Raw genomic sequence first — 26,018 nt, forward strand, 5'->3', positions numbered from 1 at the left:
CGCTTGAACCTGGGAGGCAGAGGTTGCAGTGAGCCGAGATCAAACCACTGCACTCCAGCCTGGGCAACAAGAGCAAAACTCCATCTTAAAAAAAAAAAAAAAAAAGTATTGCTCTAGTTCAAAAGAAAGAACTCTTTGGCTGTTCTTGATGGGAGTGGTTAAAGAAGAGTGAACAACTATTTTTCCATGGCGATTTGAGGAGAGTTTTGCAATAAGAGTTGTTACGGGTTGTATTGTGTCCCCTAAAGAGATGTTGAAGTTTTAATTTCCAGTACCTATGAATGTGACCTTATTTGGAAATAGGGTATCTGCAGATACAATCGTGTTAAGATGAGGCTGTTAGGGTTGGCCCTAATCCAACATTATTGTTGCCTTTCTAAGAAGGGAAAAAGACCATGTGAAAATACAGACATAAGGCCGGGTGCGGTGGCTTACACCTTTAATCCTAGCACTTTGAAAGGCCAAGGTGGGTGGATCACTTGAGGTGACCCTGGTCAACATGGTAAAACCCCATCTCTACTAAAACTACAAAAATTAGCCAGGCGTGGTACTGGGCACCTATAATCCCAGCTACTCAAGCGACTGAGGCAGGAGAATCACTTGAACCTGGGGGATGGAGGTTGCAGTGAGTCGAGATCACACCACTTCACTCCTGCCTGGGAGAAAGAGTGAAATTCCGTCTCAAAAAAAAAAAAGAAAGAAAAAGAAAATAGAGACATACAGTGCTCACATGACAACAGAGGCAGAGTTTGGAAAGATGTAGCTGCAAGCCGAGGAGCACCAAGGATTGCTGGCCATCACCAGAAGTTAGGAAGGAGGAATGGAACAGTCTCCCTCAGAGCTCTCAGAAGGAATCAACCCTGCTGACACCTTGGTTTCAGACTTCTAGCCTCCAGAACTGTGAAACGACAAATTCCCATTGTTTGTTGTTGTTGTTGTTTGTTTGTTTTTGTTTGTTTGAGACGGAGTCTCGCTCTGTCACCCAGACTGGAGTGCAGTAGTGTGATCTCAGCTCACTGCAACCTCTGCTTCCCGGGTTCAAGCGATTCTTCTGCCTCAGCCTCCCGAGTAGCTGGGACTACAGGCACATGCGACCACGCCCAGCTAATTTTTGTATTTTTAGTAGAAACAGGAGTTCACCATATTGGCTAGGTTGGTCTCGAACTCCTGACCTCGTGATCTGCCCACCTCAGCCTCCCAAAGTGCTGGAATTACAGGCGTGAGCCACCACGCCCAGCCTTAAATTCCCATTGTTCAAGCCACCCAGTTTGTGGTATTTTGTTATGGCAGCCCTAGCAAAATAATTAATACAAGGGTTAAGAATATAAGCATTGGCCCAATGCAGTGGCTTATGCCTGTAATCCCAACACTTTGGGAAGCTGAGGAGGGAGAACTGCTTGAGCCCAGGAGTCGAAGACCAGCCTGGACAACAAAGCAAGACCCCATCTCCACAAAAAAATTAAAAATTAGCCAGGTGTGGTGATGCACACCTGTAGGCCCAACTACTTGGGAGGCTGAGGTAGGAGGATCGTTTGAGTCAGGAGGTAGAGGCTGCAGTGAGCTGTGATAGTACCACACTGCACTCCAGCCTGAGTGACACAGTGAGACTCTGTCTCAGAAATATATATATATAATATGCCTTGCAATCAGTCAGCTGTTTACTAGCTATATGACCATAGACACATCATTTAAGTCTCAGTTTCTTCATTTTAAAAAAGAGGGACAATAATAGAATTGCTCACAGGATTGCTGAGACAATTAGAATAATGCATGTAAAGTACTTAGTAGAGTGCTTGATATAGGAAACCTTCAATAAATGTTAACTACTATGTCACCCTGGCCTTCAATCCTTAGAAAATGAGTACAGCTGAGTGCTGTGGTTCATGCCTGTAATCCCAGCACTTTGGGAGGCCAAGTCAGGTGGATCACTTGAGGTCAGGAGTTCGAGACCAGCCTGGCCAACACGGCGAAACACCATCTCTACTAATAATAATAATAATATGAAAATTAGCCTGATGCGGTGGCTCACACGCATAATCTCAGCACTTTGGGAGACCGAGGTGGGTGAATCACTTGAGGTCAGGAGTTTGAGACCAGCCTGGCCAACATGGTGAAACCCCTTCTTCACTAAAAATATAAAAATTAGGTGGGCGCAGTGGCATGTGCCTGTAATCCCAGCTACTCGGGAGGCTGAGACTGGAGAATTTCTTGAACCCAGGAGGCAGAGGTTGCAGTGAGATCGTGCCACTGCCCTCCAGCATGGGCGACAAAAGGAGACTCCATCTCAAAAAAAAAAAAAAAAGTACAAATGAGCCTTGCCAATTACCACATTGAGTAATCTACAATATATAGAGCCCTGAGATTAAGAATTATGGCTCTGCAAATCTCAGAATTTAGGGTGATGGCCCTGAAGGAATTTTGGAAATCAATTAATACAGTAATGATAAAGGAGAAGGGAAGAGTGATCATGTGGGAGGGTGTCCAAATCAGCTTGAGTTGGGAAGTAAATACTCCTCACTGAAGCACTATGTGTAACTGCTAAAAACTAGAAACAACTAAAAATCTCTATCAATCCAGTTAAATAAATTATAGTATAACCACACTGAGAAATAAAATACAGCTAGTAGATTTGCATACACTAGTATGAAAGTATATCCATACTAATAGAGAGAAAAAGCACAGCATAGTGTTAGGGATGTGGATCCATAGTCAAACTTCCTATATTCGGCCAGGCACAGTGGTTCACAGCTGTAATCTCAGCACTTTGAAAGGCCGAAGGGGGCAGATCACACGAGGTCAGGAGTTTGAGACCAGCCTGGCCAACATGGCGAAACCCTGTCTGCACTAAAAATACAAAAATTAGTTGGGTGTGGTGGCATGTGCCTGTAATCCCAGCTACTTGGAAGGCTGAGGCAGGAGAATCGCTTGAACCTAGGAAGTAGAGGTTGCAGTGAGCCGAGATCACACCACTGCACTCCAGCCTGGGTGACAGAGCAAGACTCCGTCTCAATTTTTTAAAAAAAGGTCAAGCGTGATGGCCCAAAGGCTATAATCCCAGCACTTTGGGAGGCTGAAGCAGGCGGATCACAAGGTTAGGAGTTCGAGATAAGCCTGGCCAATATGGTGAAACCCCATCTCTACTAAAAATACAAAATAATTAGCCAAGCATGGTGGCACATGCCTGTAATCCTAGCTACTCGGGAGGCTGAGGGACAAGAATTGCTTGAACCTGGGAGGCAGAGGTTGCAGTGAGTGAGATCACACCACTGCACTCCAGCCTGGGTGACAGAGTGAGACTCGGTCTCAAAAAAAAAGAAAAAAACTACCTATATTAAAAGCTCAGGTATGTTCTGTACTAGCTTGTGTGATCTTTGCCACGTTGTAACCTCTCAGTGTATCCGTTTCTGTACTTGTAATGTAAAGATGATAACAGTACCCATAGGATGCTGTGAGGATTAAATCAACCCAGGCAAAGTATATCAACCACTGCTCAGCATAAACCAAGTACTCAATGTAATAGGTAAAGGTCCTTCAGTATCTGGATCCCGCCTTTCTCTCCAGACTCATCGCACGTGCCAGCCTCTACTTCTAACCTGCTAAATTACTAAAGAGAATTCTGTACTCTGTGTTCTCACAGCACTCAGCTCATATCTGTATTGTCACTTACATCAAATCATAGTTGTGTATTTACACATTTATACCCCCTAGTAAATTGTGTTCCCCAGTACATCACAAAAATCACAAAATTAAGAACTCTGTTTGGGTCATTCTGAGAAGGAGACCACTACTACTCCTGCTGCCCTCCTCCCCCAAACTTGCCTAGTTCACAAGACAGGAGAAAAGAGAGAAAGCAAAAAGTTGGAAAGAAACAAAAGTAAGATAAGTAGCCAGATAACCTTGGCACCACCACCCCGCCCTAGGAGTTAAAAAAAATGATAATAGGCCGGGCGCGGTGGCTCAAGCCTGTAATCCCAGCACTTTGGGAGGCCGAGACGGGTGGATCACGAGGTCAGGAGATCGAGACCATCCTGGTCTACACGGTGAAACCCCGTCTCTACTAAAAAAAAATACAAAAAAACTAGCCGGGCGAGATGGCAGGCGCCTGTAGTCCCAGCTACTCGGGAGGCTGAGGCAGGAGAATGGCGGGAACCTGGGAGGCGGAGCTTGCAGTGAGCCGAGATCACGCCACTGCACTCCAGCCTGGGCTACAGAGCGAGACTCCGTCTCAAAAAAAAAAAAAAAAAAATGATAATAATAACATCAACCCCTGACCTAAACTACTTGTGTTATCTGTAAATTCCAGACATTGTATGAAAACGCATTGCAAAACTTTCTATTCTGTTAGCTAATGCATGTAGCCCCCAGTCACATTCCCCAAGCTTGCTTGATTTATCATGACCTTTTCACATGGACAGTTTAGGGTTGTAACCCTTTAAAAAGGCCAAGAATTTCTTTTTCAGGGAGCTTGGCTCTTAAGACACCAGTCTGCTGACGATCCCGGCTGAATAAACCTCTTCCTTCTTTAATTCGTGTCTGAGGAGTTTTGTCTGCAGCTCGTCCCACTACATTTCTTGGTTCCCTGACCGGGAAGCGAGGTGATTAACGAACGGTTGAGGCAGCCCCTTAGGCAGCTTATACCGGCTCTGTAGAGCATCCCTGCGGGGGACTCCAGCCAGCTTGAGCGATGCAGATCCTGATGAGTGCTCCCAGGTAGGCATTTGCCCCAGTGGAACGTCTCATCAGAGCGGTGCATGGCAGGCCCCCGTGGAGGATCAACACAGTGACTGAACACTGGGAAGGAATTGGTGCTTTAAGTCTGGACATCTGAAACTTGGTAAGACTGGTCTTTGGAACTTGCCCACTCCATTTGAGTGGAAGCGTGGCCTGATCACCTATGGCGTGCCTGTACTGGCACTTTGGGTTTTGTTTTGACTTGACTTGGATTGCTTGATACTTCGGTTTTAGCTTTGATTTTGACTTGACTTGAAATGCCTGATAAACAGGCGTGCCTTTATTGGCACTTTGGTTTTGGTTCTGATTTTGACTTGGCTTAAATTGCTTGATGAACAGGTATGCCTTTAATGACACTTTGGTTTTAGGTTTGATTTTGATTTAGTGTGAATTAGATGAGTGAGTGACTTTTTACCCTTTCCTTCTTGTAGTCTGAATGTTGTTTTGTCTCAAGAGAAAAATAGGTCAGACACAAAGTAAGCCCACTCCGCTAGAAACTGTGTTAAAAAAAAAAAAAAAAAACAAGAAAAGAAAAATAAAAGGAGCCGGGCGCGGTGGCTCAAGCCTGTAATCCCAGCACTTTGGGAGGCCGAGACGGGCGGATCACGAGGTCAGGAGTTTGAGACCATCCTGGCTAACACAGTGAAACCCGTCTCTACTAAAAAATACAAAAAAACTAGCCGGGCGAGGTGGCTGGCGCCTGTTGTCCCAGCTACTTGGGAGGCTGAGGCAGGAGAATGGCGTAAACCCGGGAGGCGGAGCTTGCAGTGAGCTGAGATCTGGCCACTGCACTCCAGCTCGGGCGACAGAGCAAGACTCCGTCTCAAAAAAAAAATAAATAAATAAAATAAAAAATAAAAAAAGAAAAAGGAAAGTCATCAAATCACCAAAACTTACTCTATTAAAATGCACGTTACAGAACCTTAAGAAAGGTTTTGCAGGGGATTATAAAGTTAATCCCCCAGAGGTTAAGAACTCTGTGTGAATTATAATTGCCCTCTTTTGGTGTTGGATGGCCCACCGAAGGAACTATAGACAGGGAACAATGGCCATGTATTTAAGGTGGTGACAGGGGTCAGAGGACAGCCAGTATACCTAGATCAATTCCTTTATATTGACTCATGATTAAATATAATATAGACAAAATCGGCATAAATTAGCCCCGTTTAACAGCTTTTTGCAAAAAAAGCCAAAAGTAAAAGTAAGAGCAGTTTCAGCAGCAGACACCCAGTTAAAAAGGGAGTGCCAGAAACAGCAAGAGAAGCCAGTTTTGCAGGAACCGCCAGAGATAACAGAAATTCTTTCTCCATATGTCCCAGCCTACCCCCTTTACTAAGACCAACAGCCCCCTCAGACACCAGATTCAGGAACTAACACGCGAAGGGGAGGATCGGAGCCTCAAGAGGCCAGGAAGGAAGTCAAGATAGCCAAGTGGGCCGTCTCAGATCTGGTCTTGCTCGAGCTATGCAAATGCCTCTCAGGGAAACACAAGGGCCTGTCTATTACAATGACCAGGCCCACATCTGGGGGGGCAACACATTTTCATCTATCAGCCCTTTTCAACCATTAATCTACTAAACTAGAAACACCCTGAACCCGCCACCTTGCTCCCAGCAGTTAGAATCCTGTTGAGCATAACTGTGTGGAGGTGTTGGACTCAAGTTTACTCTAGCAGACCTGACCTCTGGGACTAGCCTTGGGCATCAGTAGACTGGGAGTATACGTGGACGGGAGCAGCTTCAACAACCCACAAGGAGATAGATGTGCAGGATACGCGGTGATAACCCTGGACACTGTTGTTAAGCTGAGCTCCTTGCTTTAATTCGGGCCTTAGAACTCAGTGAACGTAACACTGTAAACATTTACACGGACTCTCGGTATGCCTGTTTCACCCTCCAAGTGCATGGAGAATTATAGAAAGAAAAGGGCCTGTTAAACTCTAGGAAAAAGAGGAAAAAGACCCAGAGAATGCAACTCAGCTTCAGCGTTTGCAGAGGTACTGAGAAGCACTTCTGCAGAGGCTAAGAGTTGGTAGAAAAAAAGCAATTAAGGCCGGGCGCGATGGCTCAAGCCTGTAATCCCAGCACTTTGGGAGGCCAAGGCAGGCGGATCACGAGGTCAGGAGATCGAGACCATCCTGGCTAACCCGGTGAAACCCCATTTCTACTAAAAAATACAAAAAACTAGCCGGGCGAGGTGGCGGGCGCCTGTAGTCCCAGCTACTCGGGAGGCTGAGGCAGGAGAATGGCGGGAACCCGGGAGGCGGAGCTTGCAGTGAGCTGAGATCCGGCCACTGCACTCCAGCCTGGGCGACAGAGCAAGACTCCGTCTCAAAAAAAAAAAAAGAAAAGAAAAAAGCAATTAATATAAAAAAGATTTCAGAAGTGCTTCAAGAAGCTGACAAGAGCCTAAGTCAGTTTTATAAGAGACTCTATAAAGCATTCTGGCTTTACACCCCATTTAACCCTGAGGCTGCTGAAAATCAGTATATAGTGAATACTTCATTTGTAAAGCAAGCCCAGGGTAACATCAAACAGAAGCTGTAGGCATGAATATCATCCAGTCTATAAAAGTGGCCACCAAGGTGTATGTTAACTGTGACCAAGGAACAAAATGAGAAAGAGCAAAAGCAACAAGCGTGGCAGCTAGGCACGCCAAGGATTAAGTCCTTCTCCCCAGCCCGGCTCTACCTAAAAAAAGAAGGAGCCAGGGACTGGTGCTGGGAAAAGAGCAAAAGAAAAAGAAAGACTAAGAGTAAGTGTGAAAAAGAGAATTAGAAGAAAACAGGAGAGATAGACAGCAGTGCACGGGGGCAGGGCCCGTGCCGCCCGGCCCCGCCAGCTGGCCGTAGGAGCAGGGGAACTCAGGAAGGAAAAAAATAAATAAAGACTTAAGAAAAAAAGTAAATCTGTTAGCAACAGCTCTTATAAAAAGAGAGATTAGCAATGTGAGAGGACGTGGATGCGGATGTGGACGTGGAAGAAGTTAGGCAAGGATTCAAGAGCCGGACAACGCTAGAGACAGATTAATGTGCGAGATGCAAAAAGAAAGGACACTAAAAGGGTGAATGTTCAGAAGGCAATAAAGGAAATGGCCAAGGCTGCAAGACAAAGAGGCCATCAGCCAAGGGTTGCCGCACCTTGGAGGAACCAAATACTGATCTGATCAGGCTGGCAGGAGCTGAAGAATGTAAAGACTAGGGCAGACTAGGCACCTTCTCATTAGGCTCCCAGGAGCCCATGGTCACATTGGAAGTTAAAAGCAGCAGGATTCTGCCGTATCTGAATTCCAATTTCTCACTGATGGCTAAACCAGTAGATAGAGTTACAAAGGTGGGGAAGAAAAAGAACCCCTCCTCTAAGAAATTTAAACGGGAGAAAGAGCCATACCTTGTGAAAACTTGCTTATAGACTTTACAGAACTGCCTCATGCTGGAGGCTATCGGTACAGGCTAGTGCTTGTTTGCACCTTTTCAGGGTAAGTTAAAGTTTTCCCCACCAGGACAGAAAAAGTACAAGAAGTAACTAAAGTACTGTTAAAAGACATTATCCCCAGGTTTAGACTGCCTCTAACTTTAAAGTCAGACAATAGGCCAGCATTTGTAGCTGAAATAGTGCAAGATTTAACAAGACTGTTAAAAATAAAATAGAAGTTACACACAGCCTATTGACCACAAAGTTCAAGAAAAGGTGTGTTTGGACGAACGGAGGCAAGATGGTGCACTTCCAGGTTCTTCATCCCCCCCTCCAACTTTTCCCACAGGCGCGAAAATGCAGCCGGCGACCCGGGAAGGTGCAGATCAACTAGGCATGCGCCAGGTGACGTCAATCCGAAGAGACCAAGATTTACCTGATCGCACCTGCAGAACGCACCCCCCCCCCCCCCCCGACACGCCCGTGCCCCGCCTATTGCCCTCCCACTCCTAGAAAAGCCGCTCCGGAGGGACGCCACGCGCGGCCTTCTCACAGCCCCACTCCTGTCGGGATGTCGGGACTGTGGGAACTCCATCCGAGAGCCCCACCGGGGGACTCTGTCGGCCTTCTTTGCCGGAGGCCGACAGACCTCTTCCCCACACCTTAGGTGACCAAAATAAACTTGCAGTTTTGCTCCTACACTTGCCTAGTCGCTGGTTCTTTTGTGCTCGCTGGACTGGTCTTAGAAAAACAAATCAGTTGATGCCGAAGACCCGGGAGGAGACCCCTCCTCAGGCCTCTAAGGGTTGAGGAACCTCCTCCTGCTCCCACACGGCAGACGGACCAGGACCTGAGACCCGCTTCCCTCACTCTCATGGCCTCTCTGGGGTAAGTGCCCTTGTCTCCTCTTTACCTCCCTCGGCCAGAAATCCTGTGCAGGTCCGAGGTCCCTTTTGAGCCACCAAGTGGCTCGGGAGACCCGTTCAGGATGGAGACGTCCGCCTGAAGGTAATCTCCACTTTGGCTCCATGAGCCTCCAGTCTGTCTCTGCTGGTTCCAAAGGACGCTTTGAAGCCAGGCAGAGATCCACTTCCATTTCCATTGTGTCCATTGTGTAAGTAAAGAGGAAACAAACGGGAAACCCCCAGTCCAAATTTCCAAAGAGCACCGGCCTCTCTGGGGTAAGTGCCCTTGTCTCCTCTTTACCTCCCTCGGCCAGAAATCCTGTGCAGGTCCGAGGTCCATTTTGAGCCACCAAGTGGCTTGGGAGACCCGTTCAGGACGGAGACGTCCGCCTGAAGGTAATCTCCACTTTGGCTCCATGAGCCTCCAGTCTGTCTCTGATGGTTCCAAAGGACACTTTGAAGCCAGGCAGAGATCCACTTCCATTTCCATTGTGTCCATTGTGTAAGTAAAGAGGAAACAATGGGAAACCCCCAGTCCAAATTTCCAAAGAGCACCCCCTTAGGGTGCCTCCTAGCCAATTTAAAAACCTTACAGCTCGAACAAGACCTTAGGAGGAAGCGGTTAATTTTCCTTTCCACTGTGGCGTGCTCGACCTCAGCAATTTCTGCCAGCGGCTAGGCAAGTGGTCCGAAATTAATTACATACAAGGCTTTTGGGCCTTAAGCTCTCGTCCCTATACTCCTCCTTCTCTCCCCCCCCCCCTTCCTGCCCAGACTCCTCGTTCCTCCTCCTTATCTACTAGTAATCCACTCGGTCCCGTGCCTCCTTCGGGGCCCCCACTGGCTGTCTTGAGTCCCCTATCTCTGCCCACACCCTCCTACAGTGTTAGCACCTTTGCGAGAGGTGGCTGGGGCGGAGGGGGTAGTCAGAGTACATGTCCCTTTTTCATTGGCCGATCTTTCCAAAATTGAGAAGCGTTTAGGTGATTTCTCAGCTAATCCTACCATACACATAAAGGAATTTAGATACCTTTGTCAGGCCTATGACTTAACTTGGCATAACCTCCAGGTTATCCTAACCTCTACCCTAAACTGACTGAGGTTCTAACCCAGTATACCCGGTTAGATCCGGCCTCCCCCACAGGGGCCACCATTTTGGCGTCTTATTTCATTTCTGAATCAGCTCCTGACATTCGTAAGAAACTTCAAAAGGTAGAGGATGGTCCTCAGGCACCAATACAAGACCTGGTTAAATTAGCCTTTAAGGTCTATAACTCCAGAGAGGAGACGGCAGGCTCGCCTTAAACAGAAGTTACAGCTCCTAGCAGTGGCTTTACAGCCCAGTCGTAACCCCAGGCCAGAGAGTACACACTCCGCAGACTCCAAGGCTACGAAAGGAGCCTGCTATAAGTGCGGCAAGGCAGGACACTATGCCAACAGGTGTCCGCAAGGTCCCCGAGCCCCAACGCAGCCTTGCTATAAGTGCAAGGCGTCAGGACATTGGGCCAATGAATGTCCTAACCCTCGTCCACCAGCAACCCCCTGCCCTGCTTGCTAGCAGGGAGGACACTGGAAGTCTGATTGCCCCACCCTGAGAACAGGTGCTGCGTCTCCACGTGACCCCCTTTCCCAGGATCCTGGGAGCTCCTTCCAGCTCCTACATCTGGACGACAACTACAACTGAAGGTACCGAGACTCGGGGACCCCCATCACCCTCACCGAGCCGCGGGTAACTCTCCTGGTAGCGGGTAAGACAATTTTTTAATCAACAGCGAGGCTACCTATTCTGTTTTGCCGTCCTTCTCTGGACCTAGCCTTCCATCCAATATCTCTGTAGTAGGAGTAAGCGGAAAGCCATCCACTCCACAAAAACTCCACTCCTTAATTGCTGCCTGGCCAACAACTACTCTGCACACTCGTTCCTCATTCCCAGCTAAAAAGGGCCCCTACCGAAAGCAATCAGTGGAAATCAGTTTGGCTTTCCCCCACTCGCCTCAAACTTACTAAATTTTCTTAACTATCTCATACTCCTCAATCTTGCTGGGACCTTCCTTCTGGGTTTTGCCCCTATTCCAACAAATGCTTCCATTCCTCATTCCTGTACTAATACTGTGCCTTATTTTATTCTTCATCCGTACGTCCAAATACCAACCATGGGCCCCGACCTTAACGACGCCCCTTAACAGCAGGAAGTAGCCAGACAGACCACGGCGCCCCTTATCACTATTACCAATAAAAGGTTGGACTGTTTGGACGAATGGAGGCAAGATGGTGCACTTCCGGGTTCTTCTTCACCAACTTTTCCCGCGCGCGCGAAAATGCAGCCGGCGCCCAGGACGGTGCAGACCAACTGGGCATGCGCCAGGTGACGTCAATCCGAAGAGACCAAGATTTACCTGGTCGCACCTGCAGAACGCCCCCCGACACGCCCGTGCCCCGCCTATTGCCCTCCCACTCCTAGAAAAGCCGCTCCGGAGGGACGCCACACGCGGCCTTCTCACAGCCCCACTCCTGTCGGGATGTCAGGACTGTGGGAACTCTGTCCGAGAGCCCCACCGGAGGACTCTGTCGGCCTTCTTTGCTGGAGGCCGACAGACCTCTTCCCCACACCTTAGGTGACCAAAATAAACTTGCAGTTTTGCTCCTACCCTTTGCCTAGTCACTGGTTCTTTTGTGCTGGCTGGACTTGTCTTAGAAAAACAAATCAAGGTGGAACGCATGAACTGGACACTCGAGCAGCTACTGAAAAAATATTGCCAGGAAATACATTTAAGATAAAATCAGCTTTTTGCCTATGGTCCTCCTCTGAGTCAGGTGCACCCCCACCAAGCAAACTAGGTATTTGCTCTATAAGATTTTGCTTGGTCGGCCACCCCAAAATCACAGGTCACATTAGGTGACCTCCAGCAACTAAAGGAATTAACCTTAAAAAAGCAAATGCAGGCTTTAGAAATAGCCATACAAAGTGTTCATAATTAAATACATGCAAATGCCTATAAGCCTGACACCACTTTAAATCTAGTGACTCTGTTTAAAGTAAAAAAGTAAAATCTAATTTTTCTAAGACCATATAGGATGGGCCCTATACTGTAATCTTGTCCACTCCCACTGCTGTTAAAGTTGCAGGTGTTGTGTCTTAGATCCATCACAGTCAGTTAACACTGGCAGCTCAGGACGAGTAGACCAGCCAGCAGGACGCAGACCATCCAACCCGGCTGATCCTGAGACGAGACCAAGCTGCTGCTGAGGACGACAGCCCTGCTCTGGTCATTCCTGAGGCTGATCAGGCTACGCACAGCTGAAGCTTGAAGAAACAACAAGTTCTGCTCTAGTCACACACCAGCAGCTGACTAGTCTACTCACGGCCAAAGCGTAAGGACTCACCAAGCAAGTGATGTAGTTAAAAATCTTAAGACTAATAGTTTTCCTGTAATACTAATTGTTTTCCTATTGTTCTGTTGCTGTATTCAACCTTTTTCCCAGGTAAGGACCTCTTTTGTCCTTGCTGGATATGAATATGCTGTACATTGTTCTGCTGTTGTTACCCCCCATAACCATGCTAGAATAAACACCTATATAAGTATCCCCACTGTACACATACTACTTAGTCAGGAAACCCAGACCCGTCCAGCCCAGCAACAATTCTGAGTCTTTAAGTCATTCTTTAAACATATAAACCGGAAGTTACCAGAGCCGCCTCCTTTAGCAAAAAAAAAAAAACCTATTTGCTCAGCTGGCTGAAAACATTGCTGGCAGCCTACACATTTCCTCATGTTATGTTTATAAAAAGGCTAACATAAGAGACCAATGGCCTTGAGAAGCAAAAGAGTTAATGCCTCAAGATAACTTTACTTTAACTAACTCTTTCCCCAAACAGACGCCACAATTGCAAGCGTCTGGCTCTTAAAAACTTCTGTTATTAAGAAATACCGTGTTACTCGCTAGAAAAAAGCTTTCAAGACCCAATAAAAGAACTAACCTGCTTAGGACATGACAAAGTTGGTACATGTGCCTGTACAGGCTTAACACAGGTTTGATCCTAGGTCTACATTTAGAAAATAGTTTCCAGCTATAAGAGAATTTAAAACCCTCATTATAAGTATATTACTAGTAATAGAAACTTGCTTGCTGCTCCCCTGTGTATTACGCTTGCTCCTTCAAATGATAAAAGGTTTTGTAGCTACCACGGTTGGTCAGAAAACTTCAGCACAAGTGTATTACATAAAACACTATCGCTCTGTCTCGCAAAGAGACTCAGGAAGTAAAAATAAAAGTGAGAACTCCCACTAATTAGTGAAATTCTCAAAGAGGGGCTAAAGAAGGAGACCGGTACTACTCCTGCTGTCCTCCTCCCCCAACCTTGCCTAGTTCACGAGACAAGACAAAAGAGAGAAAGCAAAAAGTTGGAAGAAACAAAAGTAAGATAAATAGCCAGACAACCTTGGCACCACCACCTGGCCCTAGGAGTTAAAAAAGTAATAATAACAACATCAACCCCTGACCTAAACTACTTGTGTTATCTGTAAAGTCCAGAAATTGTATGAAAAGCATTGCAAAACTTTCTGTTCTGTAAGCTGATGCACGTAGCCCCTAGTCACATTCCCCAGACTTGCCCGATTTATCACGACCTTTTCACGTGGATCCCTTAGAGTTGTAAGCCTTTAAAAGGCCAAGAATTTCTTTTTCAGGGAGCTCAACTCTTAAGACGCAAGTCTGCTGACGCTCCCGCCTAATAAACCTCTTCCTTCTTTAATCTGGTGTCTGAGGAGTTTTGTCTGTGGCTCGTCCTGCTGCAATTCATTCATTTACTCACTCATTTACTCATTCAGCATATATATATATATATGTGTCTGTGTGTGTGTGTGTGTAATATGTGTGTGTGTGTGTATATATATATATATTTTTTTTTTTTTTTTTTTTAATGGAGTTTCACTCTTTTTTTTTTTTTTTTTTTTTTTTTTTGAGACGGAGTATTGCTCTGCCGCCCAGGCTGGAGTGCAGTGCCGGCTCTCAGCTCACTGCAAGCTCCGCCTCCCGCGTTCACGCCATTCTCCTGTCTCAGCCTCCCGAGTAGCTGGGACTACAGGCGCCCGCCTCGTCGCCCGGCTAGTTTTTGTATTTTTTAGTAGAGACGGGGTTTCGCCGTATTAGCCAGGATGGTCTCGATCTCCTGACCTCGTGATCCGCCCGTCTCGGCCTCCCAAAGTGCTGGGATTACAGGCTTGAGCCACCGCGCCCGGCCGAGTTTCACTCTTATCACCCAGGCTGGAGTGCAATGGCATGATCCTGGCTCACTGCAACCTCTGCCTCCCGGTTTCAAGTGATTCTCCTGGCTCAGCCTCCTGAGTAGCTGGGATTAACTGTGCCTGCTGCCACGCCCAGCTAATTTTTGTAGTTGTAGTAGAGATGGGGTTTCACCATGCTGGCCAGGCTGGTCTCAAACTGCCAAGCTCAGGCGATCCACCTGCCTCAGCCTCCCAAAGTGCTGGGATTACAGGTGTGAGCCACTGCGCCCTGCCTAATTTTTGTATTTTTAGTAGGGACGGGGTTTCACCACATTGGCCAGGCTGATCTTGAACTGCTGACCTCAGGTGATCCACCCGCCATGACCTCCCGAAGTGTGGGATTACAGGTGTGAGTCACTGCACCCGGCCCAACAAATATTTTTGATCTACTATATGTCAGGCACTTCTTAACTGTATCCTCAAAGCTGAGACCTTGTAGGTACTCAAAAAATACAAGGCGTAGTTTCCTATAGTAGAAAGCAAACAGAGCTGGGTTTGCCATGTGGTGGTACATGCCTGTAGTCCCAGCTCAGGAGGCTGAGATGGGAGGATCACTTAAGCCCAGGACGAGGAGGTTGCAGTGAACCAAGATCCTACCAATGCACTCCAGCCTGGGTGACAGGGTGAGACCCTGCCTCAAAAAAAGTAAGCGAAAGAAAAGAGAAGAGAAGAGAAGAAGAGGAGGGAGAGGGAGAGGGGGAGGGGGAGGGGGAGGGGGGGAGGGGGAGGGGGAGGGGGAGGGGGAGGGGGGGAGGGGAGGGGAGGGAAGGGAAGGGAAGGGAAGGGAAGGGAAGGGAAGAGAAGAGAAGAGAAAGCGAAATCTGGATAGAAAAACACTGGACTGGGCCAGGCGTGGTGGCTCAGCACTTTTGGAGGCCAAGGCCCAGGAGTTCAAGACCAGTCTGGGTATCATGGCAAAATCCCGTCTCTACAAAAATATACAAAACTTAGCCAGGCGTAGTGGTGCATGCCTGTGGTCCTAGCTACTCGGGAGGCTGAGGTAGGAGGATCACCTGAGCCCAGGAGGTCGAGGCTGCAGTGAGCCATGATTGTACCACTGCACTACAGCGTGGGTGACAGAGTGAGATCCTGTATCAAACAAAAACAAACAAAATATTGGGCTGGAATTGAAAATTTGCCACATGCAATCTTTTGTATGTCAATTAATCTTTCTCAACCTTATGGTTTTTTTGGCTGTATCATATGAGAAGACCCAACACAGCTCCTAGTACGGAATAAGAAAGTAAATAAATGTTCATTTCCTTCCTCCTATAGTAGGTGTGTGCTTTAAAATTTTAACTAGATTTCCAATTTCAATCTTATTTGGGACAAATCTCCTGCTGAAAACTACAAGTGCGAAATAAAATACAGCGCATATCTCCCTAAAAGCAACATCAGCTGACAAGAAAATAAGGAACTACCATGCAAATTTCTAAAGGAAAGCAGACCAGTGAGGCAAGCTGGGTAGGGAGCACTGATGCTGCTATTGCCCTGAGGATACCTGCTGATCAGGACAAACTTGGACCTCAGTTTTGGTGGCCTCATGGGATGAGGAGGAAAGAACTCAGGGCCAGGGCCCTTCCAGATGAAAACGCTAGTATGAGACCCTCTGTACGTGAAGCTGAGACTGCCCACCTCTCCCAAAAGGCAACACCCTCAAGGTAAAGGTGAGCCAGAAGTAAACCTGCTCCATGCCTCCAATGAACTTAGGAAGACTGCCCTGATGCTAAACAAACAAGAGGGTGGCCGGGAGAGGGTGAAGGAAGAAAACTGGCCTTGAAAAGTTTTGGCCAGGCCAGACACCGTGGCTCACACCTGTAATCCCAGCACTTTGGGAGGTCGAGGTGGGTGGATCACTTGAGGTCAGGAGTTCGAGACCAGCCTGGCCAACATAGTGAAACCCCATCACTAAAATTAGCCAAGCATGCTGGTGTGTGCCTGTAATCCTGGCTACTCAGGAGGGTGATGCAAGAGGATCGATGGAACCTGGGAGGCAGAAGTTGCAGTGAGCAAAGATCACACCACTGCACTCCAGCCTGGGTGACAGAGTGAGAGGAAAGAAGGAAGGGAAGGGAAGGGAAGGAAAGGGAAGATGGGAAGGGAAGGGAAGATGGGAAGGGAAGGGAAGATGAAGGGAAGGGAAGGGAAGATGAAGGGAAGGGAGGGAAGATGAAGGGAAGGGAAGGGAAGAGGAAGGGAAGGGAAGGGAAGATGAAGGGAAGGGAAGGGAAGATGAAGGGAAGGGAAGGGAAGATGAAGGAAGGGAAGGGAAGATGAAGGGAAGGGAAGGAAGATGAAGGGAAGGAAGGGAAGATGAAGGGAAGGGAAGGGAAGATGAAGGGAAGGGAAGGGAAGGGAAGGGAAGATGAAGGGAGGGGAGGGGGAGGGGAGGGGAGGGGAGGGGAAGGGAAGGGAAGGGAAGGGAAGGGAAGCAAAAAAAAAAAAAAAAGAAAGAAAGAGAAAGAAGAAAGAGAAAGAAAGAAAGAAAGAAAGAAAAAAAGAAAAGAAAAGAAAAGAAAGGATAGGATTGCCAGAGACCGCCTGTAACAAATTTATAGGTTGGATTCATATCACCTAGGTAGCCCCAGGAATTTCAAGTTGTGAATTTGTTTTAAGATGGTCCCAGACTGGTAATCCCCAAAGACACTTTGGAGAAGTCAACGAAAGTCCTCTCTGGAGCAATGTACTTTGACCCTACAACTTAAAGAAACCGCACAAACAATTTTCAAGGACAATGAGTATGTACTCAAAATAATGAAGCACAAAAGGAAAAATGACATCATGAGCAAGAACTAGAAGAAACCTGCAAAGATTTCAGATACAGCAATTATCAGAGGCAGATTTTAAATGAACTAAAGTTAATATATCTAAAAGAAATAAAAAGGAAGTGTGAAAGCATATGCATGAAAAAGAGAAAATAAGGGCCGGTTGCAGTGGCTCACACCTGTAATCCCAGCACTTTGGGAGGCCGAGGCGGGTGGATCAAAAGGTCAGGAGTTCGAGACCAGCCTGGCCAATATGGTGAAACCTTGTTTCTACTAAAAAAAAAATTAACCAGGTGTGATGGTGCATGCCTGTAATTCCAGCTACTTGGGAGGCTGAGGCAGGAGAACTGCTTGAACCCGGGAGGTGGAGGTTGCAGTGAGTCAAGATCACGGCATTGCACTCCAACCTGGGTAACAGAGCAAGACTCGGTCTCAAAGACAAACAAACAAACAATATGTTGTATGCAAGAGATATATCTAAAACAAAGAGATTCTGAAAACTTAAAAATAGAAGGATGAGTAAAGTTATACCAAGCAAATGCATACGAAAAGAAAGGAAGGCAGGGTGTGGTGGCTCACACCTGTAATCCCAACACTTTGGGAGGCCAAGGCAGGCAGATCACCTGACGTTGAGAGTTCGAGACCAACCTGACCAACATGGACAAACCCCAGTCTCTACTAAAAAGACAAAAGAAGCCAGGCGTGGTGGCACATGCCTGTAATCCCAGCTACTCAGGAGGCTGATGCAGGAGAATCGCTTGAACCCAGGAGGCAGAGGTTGCGGTAAGCCGAGATCGCGCCATTGCACTCCAGCCTGGGCAACAAGAGAGAAACTCTGTCTCAAAAAAAAAAAAAAGGCAAGGTGGCCTGATTCAGTCATTCCACAATGCACACATATATCAAAACAGCATGTTGTACACCGTAAATATAAACAATTTTTGTCAACTTTAAAAGTAAAAATTAAAATTAAAAATAAAACAGGCCGGGAGCAGTAGTTCACCCCTGTAATCCCAGCGCTTTGGGAGGCCAAGGCAGGTGAATCACCCGAGGTCAGGAGCTCAAGACCAGCCTGGCCAACATGGCAAAACCCCATATCTACTAAAAATACAAAAATTAGCCAGGCATGGTGTCAGGTGCCTGTAGTCCCAGCTACTCTGGAGGCTGAGTCACGAGAATCACTTGAACCCAGGAGGCAGAGGTTGCAGTGAGCTGAGATTGTGCCAATGCACTCTAGCCTGGGCAACAAGAGAGAAACTCCATCTCAATAAATAAATAAATAAATAACAAAAATATGTTTTTAAAAAAAGAAAATAAGGAGGTTGGACTTCCTCCTTGGCCCAACACATAGTAGAATAACAAAGACAAGATTTACCCTCCTACTTACACAACTCAAAAAATGAGTAAAATATGTAAAGCAACAGTTTCCAGACATTGGACAACAAGAAATAGAAGAGTGATCACCTAGGGAAGGGGAACAAATAAGATAAGCCCACTATTGCCTCCAGCTTACTTCATAGATAAAATTTCCAGGCTGTGACACAGGGAAAAGGTATCCATGCAGAGCCCTGCAGTCTCCTAAGGTTGAGAAAACAAAGTTCAAAGTCCAAGGAGGCCAAAGGCGCTAGAATTCATGGAGCAGAGGACCACAGAGAAGAGAGCTGCACACAGATAAACTTCGGAAATATGTAGCGATTTCCTTATCTGGTCAGGACATGCGTGTAAGGTATATCTGTTATTGATACGTTGCCTCTCATTCCAAATTCATGAGTTTTGCCCCCCATGAAAATAATTCAGGCCCTTTAAATAGTTTACCTCTACAAACTGGCACTAAAGAGGCTTGGTCAGTAGAGGGCGCTGGAGAGACATCGCAAGGGAAAGGGTTTTATTTCCTGGTTGATGTCCACTCACTCCACAGGCTTCTGTTTTCTTTAAGCATGCTGCAGCCCCTAATGAATGAATGGACCCAGGTATCACAACAAAAAAGAGAGACAAAAAAAATCATGTGCCTCCTGATGAAAGAACACAACTGCCACCTCACCTTCTCAAAGAAACCAAACCTGAATCTGATCAAGTCACTGGATCCAGCTGCTAATTTGCGGGAAATAGAGGACAGAGGAACATGCACAATGGATTGGATTGAACCATACAGGGATGGACAGATGGATAGATATGTGATAAATCAAATAGAGCAAAATGGTAACTGTAGAATATAGATGTTGGACACTCAGATGAGTGTCCACTATATAATTTTTTCTTCTTCTTTTTTTTTTTTTTTTTGAGACAGGGTACCACTCTATCGCCCAGGCTGGGGTGCAGTTGTGCTATCACGGCTCACTGCAGCCTCAACCTCCTGGGCTCAAGTGATCCTCCCACCTCAGCCTCCTGAGTAGCTGGGACTACAAATGCATGCCACCATGCCCCACTAATTTTTAAAAACTTTTTGGAGAGATGGGGTCTTGCAATATTGCCCAGGTTGGTCTCCAACTCCTGGGCACAAACGATCCTCCCACCTCAGGCCCCCAAAGTGCTGGGATTATAGGCATGAGCCACTGCGTCTGGCCCACCCAAGTTTTCTGTGTGTTTGAAAATGCTCCTAATAAAATGTTGACAAAAGACACATAAAAATAGTCAAATCTAAACTACAGTGTGGCTAGGTGTGGTGGCTCACACCTGTATTCCTAGCACTTTGGGAGGCCAAGGCGGGCAGATCACCTGCGGTCAGGAGTTCAAGAGCAGCCTGGCCAACCTGGTAAAACTCCATCTCTACTGAAAATACGAAAATCAGCCAGGCGTGGTGGTGTGCACCTGTAATCCCAGCTATTTGGGAGTCTGAGGCAGGAGAATCGCTTGAACCCAGGAGGTGGAGGTTGTGGTGAGCCGAGATCGTGCCACTGCACTCCAGCCTGGGCAACAGAGCAAGACTCCATCTCAAATATAAAAATAAAAATAAAATACAGTGTCTAGGGAAGTATACTTGGGTGGTGAAACTACAAAAGAAACTCAAGGAAGTGATTAGTATAAAAGTTAGGATAGTGGTTACTTTGGGAGAAAGCAGCATGTTGTAAATGGGCAGGGACACATGGAATCCTTCTGAGGTAGCTAGCCAAATTCTATTCTTGGCCCGGTTGCAGTTTACAAAGGTGTCCCCTTATAATTATTCATTAAATGCTATTTCTGTTCTGTGTGGCTTTCTGTCTGCATTTTACAACAAAAGGGTTGTTTTTTTAAAGTCCGTACCCTTTGACCCAGCAACCACTTTAGGATAATTACTAATTACTAATTATCCTAAAGTAATTATCAGTAGAGAATCGTTTAAGCCCAGGAGTTGGAGACCAGCCTGAGCAATATTGCAAGACCCCATCTCTACAAAGTCCATATCCTTTGACGCAGCAAATAATTAGTAACTATCCTAAAGTAATAATTCAGACTACATAGATGGCTGTACAACAATAGCTGTCATTTATTGAGTGCCTACTATGTATTAAACACTGCTCTAGCACTTTACAAGTATTATCCTATTTATCCTTGTAACAACCCTGCGTATTATAGTACACACGATTCCTTTTTTTTTTTTTTTTTTTTGAGACGGAGTTTCGCTCTGTTGCCAGGCTAGAGTGCAGTGGCGCAATCTTGGTTTGCTGCAACTTCTGCCTCCCAGGTTCAAGCGATTCTCCTGCTTCAGCCTCCGAGTAGCTGGGACTACAGGTACGTGCCACCACGCCCAGCTAATTTTTATGGTATACACTATTATTATTTCCATTTTACAGATGAGACTAAAGAGCTGAAAGAATGTTGACCACAGCATTATTAATAAAATGTATGGGTCAAGCACGGTGGCTCATGCCTATAATCTCAGTACTTAGGGAGGCCGAGGCAGGCAGATCACTTGAGGTCAGAAGTTCGAGATCAGCCTGGCCGGGCCGGGCGCGGTGGCTCAAGCCTGTAATCCCAGCACTTTGGGAGGCCGAGACGGGCGGATCACGAGGTCAGGAGATCGAGACCATCCTGGCTAACACGGTGAAACCCCATCTCTACTAAAAATACAAAAAACTAGCCGGGCGAGGTGGCGGGCGCCTGTAGTCCCAGCTACTCGGGAGGCTGAGGCAGGAGAATGGCGTAAACCCGGGAGGCGGAGCTTGCAGTGAGCTGAGATCCGGCCACTGCACTCCAGCCTGGGCGACAGAGCAAGACTCCGTCTCAAAAAAAAAAAAAAAAAAAAGAAACTGAGATCAGCCTGGCCAACATGGCAAAACCCTGTCTCTACTAAAAATACAAAAATTAGCTGGATGTAGTGGCACACGCCTGTAATCCCAGCTACTGAGGAGGCTGAGGTGTGAGAATCACTTGAACCCCGGAGGCAGAGGTTGCAAGTGAGCCAAGATCACGCCACTGCACTCCAGCTGGGCAACAGAGCAAGACTCTGTCTCCAAAAAAATACATAAATGACAAGTATGGATATAGATATAGAGACAAAATATGTGTATTATAATATATATGAACATGGAAAGAAGTCCATCATAAACTTCTCAGTGAAGACATAAAAGATCACAGAAATATATATATAATATAATCTCACATTAAAAAGCTATACACAGTATACATAAAAAGAATCTATTAAAATTGGAGAGGATTACGAAGAGATTCTCATTTAGTACTCTATATCCCTGTTTTGTAGGAGTTTTCACAAGCCTATACTATTGTAATTATAAAAAACCACAATATATTTCATAGTAAGGAGGTGTGAGGTGGGGGGACTCAAAGATCCAGAGACCTACTGGATCTCTGGCATGGTAGGCTGAATAGAACAAAAGTAGGTGCCGTGACCATGGGCCTAAAACTCCTCATCTTAGCATCTCAAATCCCCAGAAACACTTCCATCTGCTCAGCCAATAGATATGAGGAGCAACGTTTTTAAAAGTGACAGGAGAGGTCAGTTGCGGTGGCTCATGCCTGTAATCCCAGCACTTTGGGAGGCCGAGGCGGGTGGATCACAAGGTCAGGAGACTGAGATCATCCTGGCTAACACAGTGAAACCCCGTCTCTACTAAAAATCCAAAAACTTAGCTGGGCGTGGTGGTGGGTGCCTATAGTCCCAGCTACTAGGGAGGCTGAGGTAGGAGAATGGCATGAACCCGGGAGGCAGAGCTTGCAGTGAGCCAAGATCGTGCCACTGCATCCAGCCTGAGCAACAGCGCGAGACTCCATCAAAAAAAAAAAAAAAGTGACAGGAGTAATTGCAAATGTTTGCACTGATCATATCTTGAGGATGAAGCTATTTATGTTGGCATGAATTTTGAAAAAACGACCTCTAATACAGTGCTAAAACAAGAATGCAGAAATAGCAAATCAAAGTAGATGTACAAACTGGAATTGTATTGCCACAATTCCATAAGCTAAAGTGGCACATGGTCAGTATAGAAAAATAAGCAGAAGGTCGGACGTGGCGACTCACGCCTGTATTCCCAGCACTTTGGGAGGCCAAGGCAGGAGGATCACTCGAGGTCAGGAGTTCAAGACCAGCCTGGCCAACATGGTGAAACCACGTCTCTACTAAAAATAAACAAAAATTACCGGGGCTAGGTGGTGCGTGCCTGTAATCCCAGCTACTCGGAAGCCTGAGGCAGGAAAATTGCCTGAACTCTGGAGGCAGAGGCTGCAGTGAGCCAAGATCACACCACTGCACTCCAGACTGGGAGACAGAGTGAGGTTCCCTCTCAAACAAGAAACAAAAAACAAAAACAAAGAAAAACAAGCAGAGGTTTCACTTAACCATAGTTATTGTTCTACAACACAATCTTACTAACATAACATAGTCAGCTGAGGGTCACAGTGGACTCTCCACCAACTGAGCCTTGCCAAGAGCTAGAGAGCTCTAAACACACTCACAGGATGTGTATATTGGCAAGCCTTTGCAGGTTATCTGGAGAATGAATTCCTAGCAGTGGAATTACCAGGTCAAATAACATGTATCTTTTTTTATTATTTTGTTATACATATATATATGTTGTTGTGTGTTATTCCTGTTTTTCTATTACTACACATTATCACATTTATTCTATTTTACTAGCTACAGCCAAATGTCCTCCAGCAAGACTTTATCAATTTACTATAACAGTGTTGTTCCCTACATCTTAGCCAGCACTAGGCATCACCCTTTAACATGCTTGTAGATCCGACAGATGAACAATATTGCTATTTGGCTGGGTGCGGTGGCTCATGCCTGTAATCCCAGCACTTTAGGAGGTTGAGGCGAGTGGATCACGAGGTCACCAGTTCAAGACCAGCCTGACCAAGATGGTGAAACCCTGTCTCTACTAAAAATACAAAAATTAGCCGGGCATGGTGGCAGGCTACTTGGGAGGCTGAGGCAGGAGAATCACTTGAACCTGGGCGGCAGAGGTTGCAGTGAGCCGAGATCGAGCCACTGCACTCCAGCCTGGGCAACAGAGTGAGACTCAGTCTCAAAAAAAAAAAAAAAAAAAAAAGGCGGGCGCGGTGGCTCACTCACTTTAGGAGGCCAAGGCAGGCGATCACGAGGTCAGGAGATCGAGACCATCCTGTGAATGGTGAAACCCCATCTCTACTAAAAATTTAAAAAATTAGCCGGGCATGGTAGCGGGCGCCTGTAGTCCCATCTACTCGGGAAGCTGAGGCGGGAGAATGGCGTGAACCCAGGAGGCGGAGCTTGCAGTGAGCCAAGGTTGTGCCACTGCACTCCAGCCTGGGAGTCAGAGCGAGATTCCGTCTCAAAAAAAAAAAAATGCTTTTCAGTGTTGTCTTAATTTGTATCTCTTTAATTATGGCTGCAGTTGAGGATAGGTTCATGTTCTTTGTCCATTTGCATTTACTTTTCTGTAAAGCAGACTGTAGCCTTTGCCCATTTTCTTTTGGTCTGTTTGCCTTTTCCTGATTGATTTGCATATGGGCTCTGGATGAAAGAAATCAATCCATCATCACCCCCAAATCACAAATAGTTTTCTTGGTATATCAGCTACATTTTGACTTTGCTATTTGCCATGTAGAGGATTTTATTTTGTGTTTATTTTACAGAGCAGATTCATCCGTCATTTCCTTTATAGTTTCTGGAGCTTGTACAGTACCTGCCTCCTCATTCCGTGTTTTCTTCTATCTTCTTTTTTTTTTTTTTTTTTTTTTTTTTTGAGACGGAGTCTTGCTCTGCGGCCCAGGCTGGAGTGCAGTGGCTGGATCTCAGCTCACAGCTCACTGCAAGCTCCGCCTCCCGGGTTCACGCCATTCTCCTGTCTCAGCCTCCCGAGTAGCTGGGACTACAGGCGCCCACCTCGTCGCCCGGCTAGTTTTTTGTATTTTTTAGTAGAGACGGGGTTTCACTGTATTAGCCAGGATGGTCTCGAACTCCTGACCTCATGATCCGCCCATCTCGGCCTCCCAAAGTGCTGGGATTACAGGCTTGAGCCACCGCGACCGGCCTCTTCTATCTTCTTAATGTTTAAAGTTTTAATTCCCTTGTAGTTCATTTGGGTATAAGGACTGAAGTATAGACCAAGATCATTTATTCCTGTCCGAAACAGTTGTCAGTCCCCACATCATTTATTGAACTGTCTTTGCTAATTTGAAACACATCCTTTGGTGGGGCGCGGTGGCTCACGCCTGTAATCTTAGCACTTTGGGAGGCCGGGGCAGGTGGATCACCTGAGGTCAGGAGTTCGAGACCAGCCTGGCCAACATGGTGAAACTCCGTGTCTACTAAAAATACAAAAATTAGCCGGGCGTGGTGGCATCGCGTGTTATCCCAGCTATTTGGGAGGCTGAGGCAGGAGAATTGTTTGAACCTGGGGGATGGAGGTTGCAGTAAGCCAAGATCGCACCACTTCACTCCAGCCTGAGTGAAAGAGTGAAACTCTGTAACTCCATCTCAAAAAAAAAAAAAAAGGCCAAGCGTGGTGGCTCACGCCTGTAATCCCAGCACTTTGGGAGGCTGAGGTGGGCGGATCATGAGGTCAGGAGATCGAGACCATCCTGGCTAACACAGTGAAACCCCGTCTCTACTAAAACTACAAAAAAAAAAAAAAAATTCAGCCGGGTGTAGTGGCAGGCGCCTGTAGTCCCAGCTACTTGGGAGGCTGAGGCAGGAGAATGGCATGAACCCAGAAGGCGGAGGGTGGAGGTTGCAGTGAGCTGAGATCGTGCCACTGCACTGTAGCCTGGGTGACAGAGTGAGACTCTGTCTCAAAAAAGAAAGAAAAGAAAAAGAAAAGAAGGAGGAAAGAAGGAAAGAAAGACCACCTTTATGATAAACTGAAATTCCCATAAATAATTCCATAAATATTTGTATCTTTCTGGACTCTATTCTAGTCCATTGTTCTCTGCTACTATCTTTTATCTAATAGTTCTCCAAATAATTATCAAAACTGACTTTTAGTGCGCTAAAAAGGAGTTTTATTTTTTTTTTTTTTTTTTTGAGAGTCTCACTTAATCCCCAGGCTGGAGTACAGTGGTGTGGTGGTGTGATCTTGGATCACTGCAACCTCTGTCTCCAGGGTTCAAGCGATTCTCCTGTTTCAGCCTCTCAAGAAGTTGGGATTATAGGTGCAAGCCACTATGCCCAGCTAATTTTTGTGTTTTTAATAGTGACAGATTCAGCATGTTGGCCAGGCTGGTCTCAAACTCCTGACCTCAGGTGATCCACCTGGCCTCGGCTCCCAAAGGGCTGGGATTACAGGAGTGAGCCACTGTGCCTGGCCGTTTTTACTTTTAAATTGATTGGTTTTAATTAAAAGTATCTTAGGTTTTGATTACAATTAATCAAGGTAGCAATATTTGTACAACAATGTGAATGTACTTAATGAATTTTAAAACAGAAAAACCTTTGTTGTTAGACACCATGATTGCCACTTTGATTCTAGGCATCTAACTCAGAAGTTCTCAAATGTTTTAGTC

The 26,018-nt window shown here is 46.3% G+C and overlaps 1 long non-coding RNA gene across 2 annotated transcripts; it reads left to right on the forward strand.

Annotated features, from left to right (window-relative positions):
* Window positions 1-7,727: 7,727 nt before the first annotated feature.
* On the forward strand, window positions 7,728-13,455 carry LOC117077870. Of its 2 annotated transcripts, XR_004434850.1 has the most exons (3): window positions 7,728-8,420; window positions 11,759-13,220; window positions 13,324-13,455. It is a non-coding gene; the product is annotated as an uncharacterized LOC117077870 (long non-coding RNA). The 2 variants fall into 2 exon arrangements; XR_004434849.1 differs by having other exon boundaries at window positions 7,730-8,420; window positions 11,759-13,455.
* Window positions 13,456-26,018: the final 12,563 nt, after the last annotated feature.

The sequence above is a fragment of the Trachypithecus francoisi genome, unplaced genomic scaffold, assembly GCF_009764315.1.
Source record: "Trachypithecus francoisi isolate TF-2019V2 unplaced genomic scaffold, Tfra_2.0 Lachesis_group6, whole genome shotgun sequence".
Classification (NCBI taxonomy): domain Eukaryota; kingdom Metazoa; phylum Chordata; class Mammalia; order Primates; family Cercopithecidae; genus Trachypithecus; species Trachypithecus francoisi.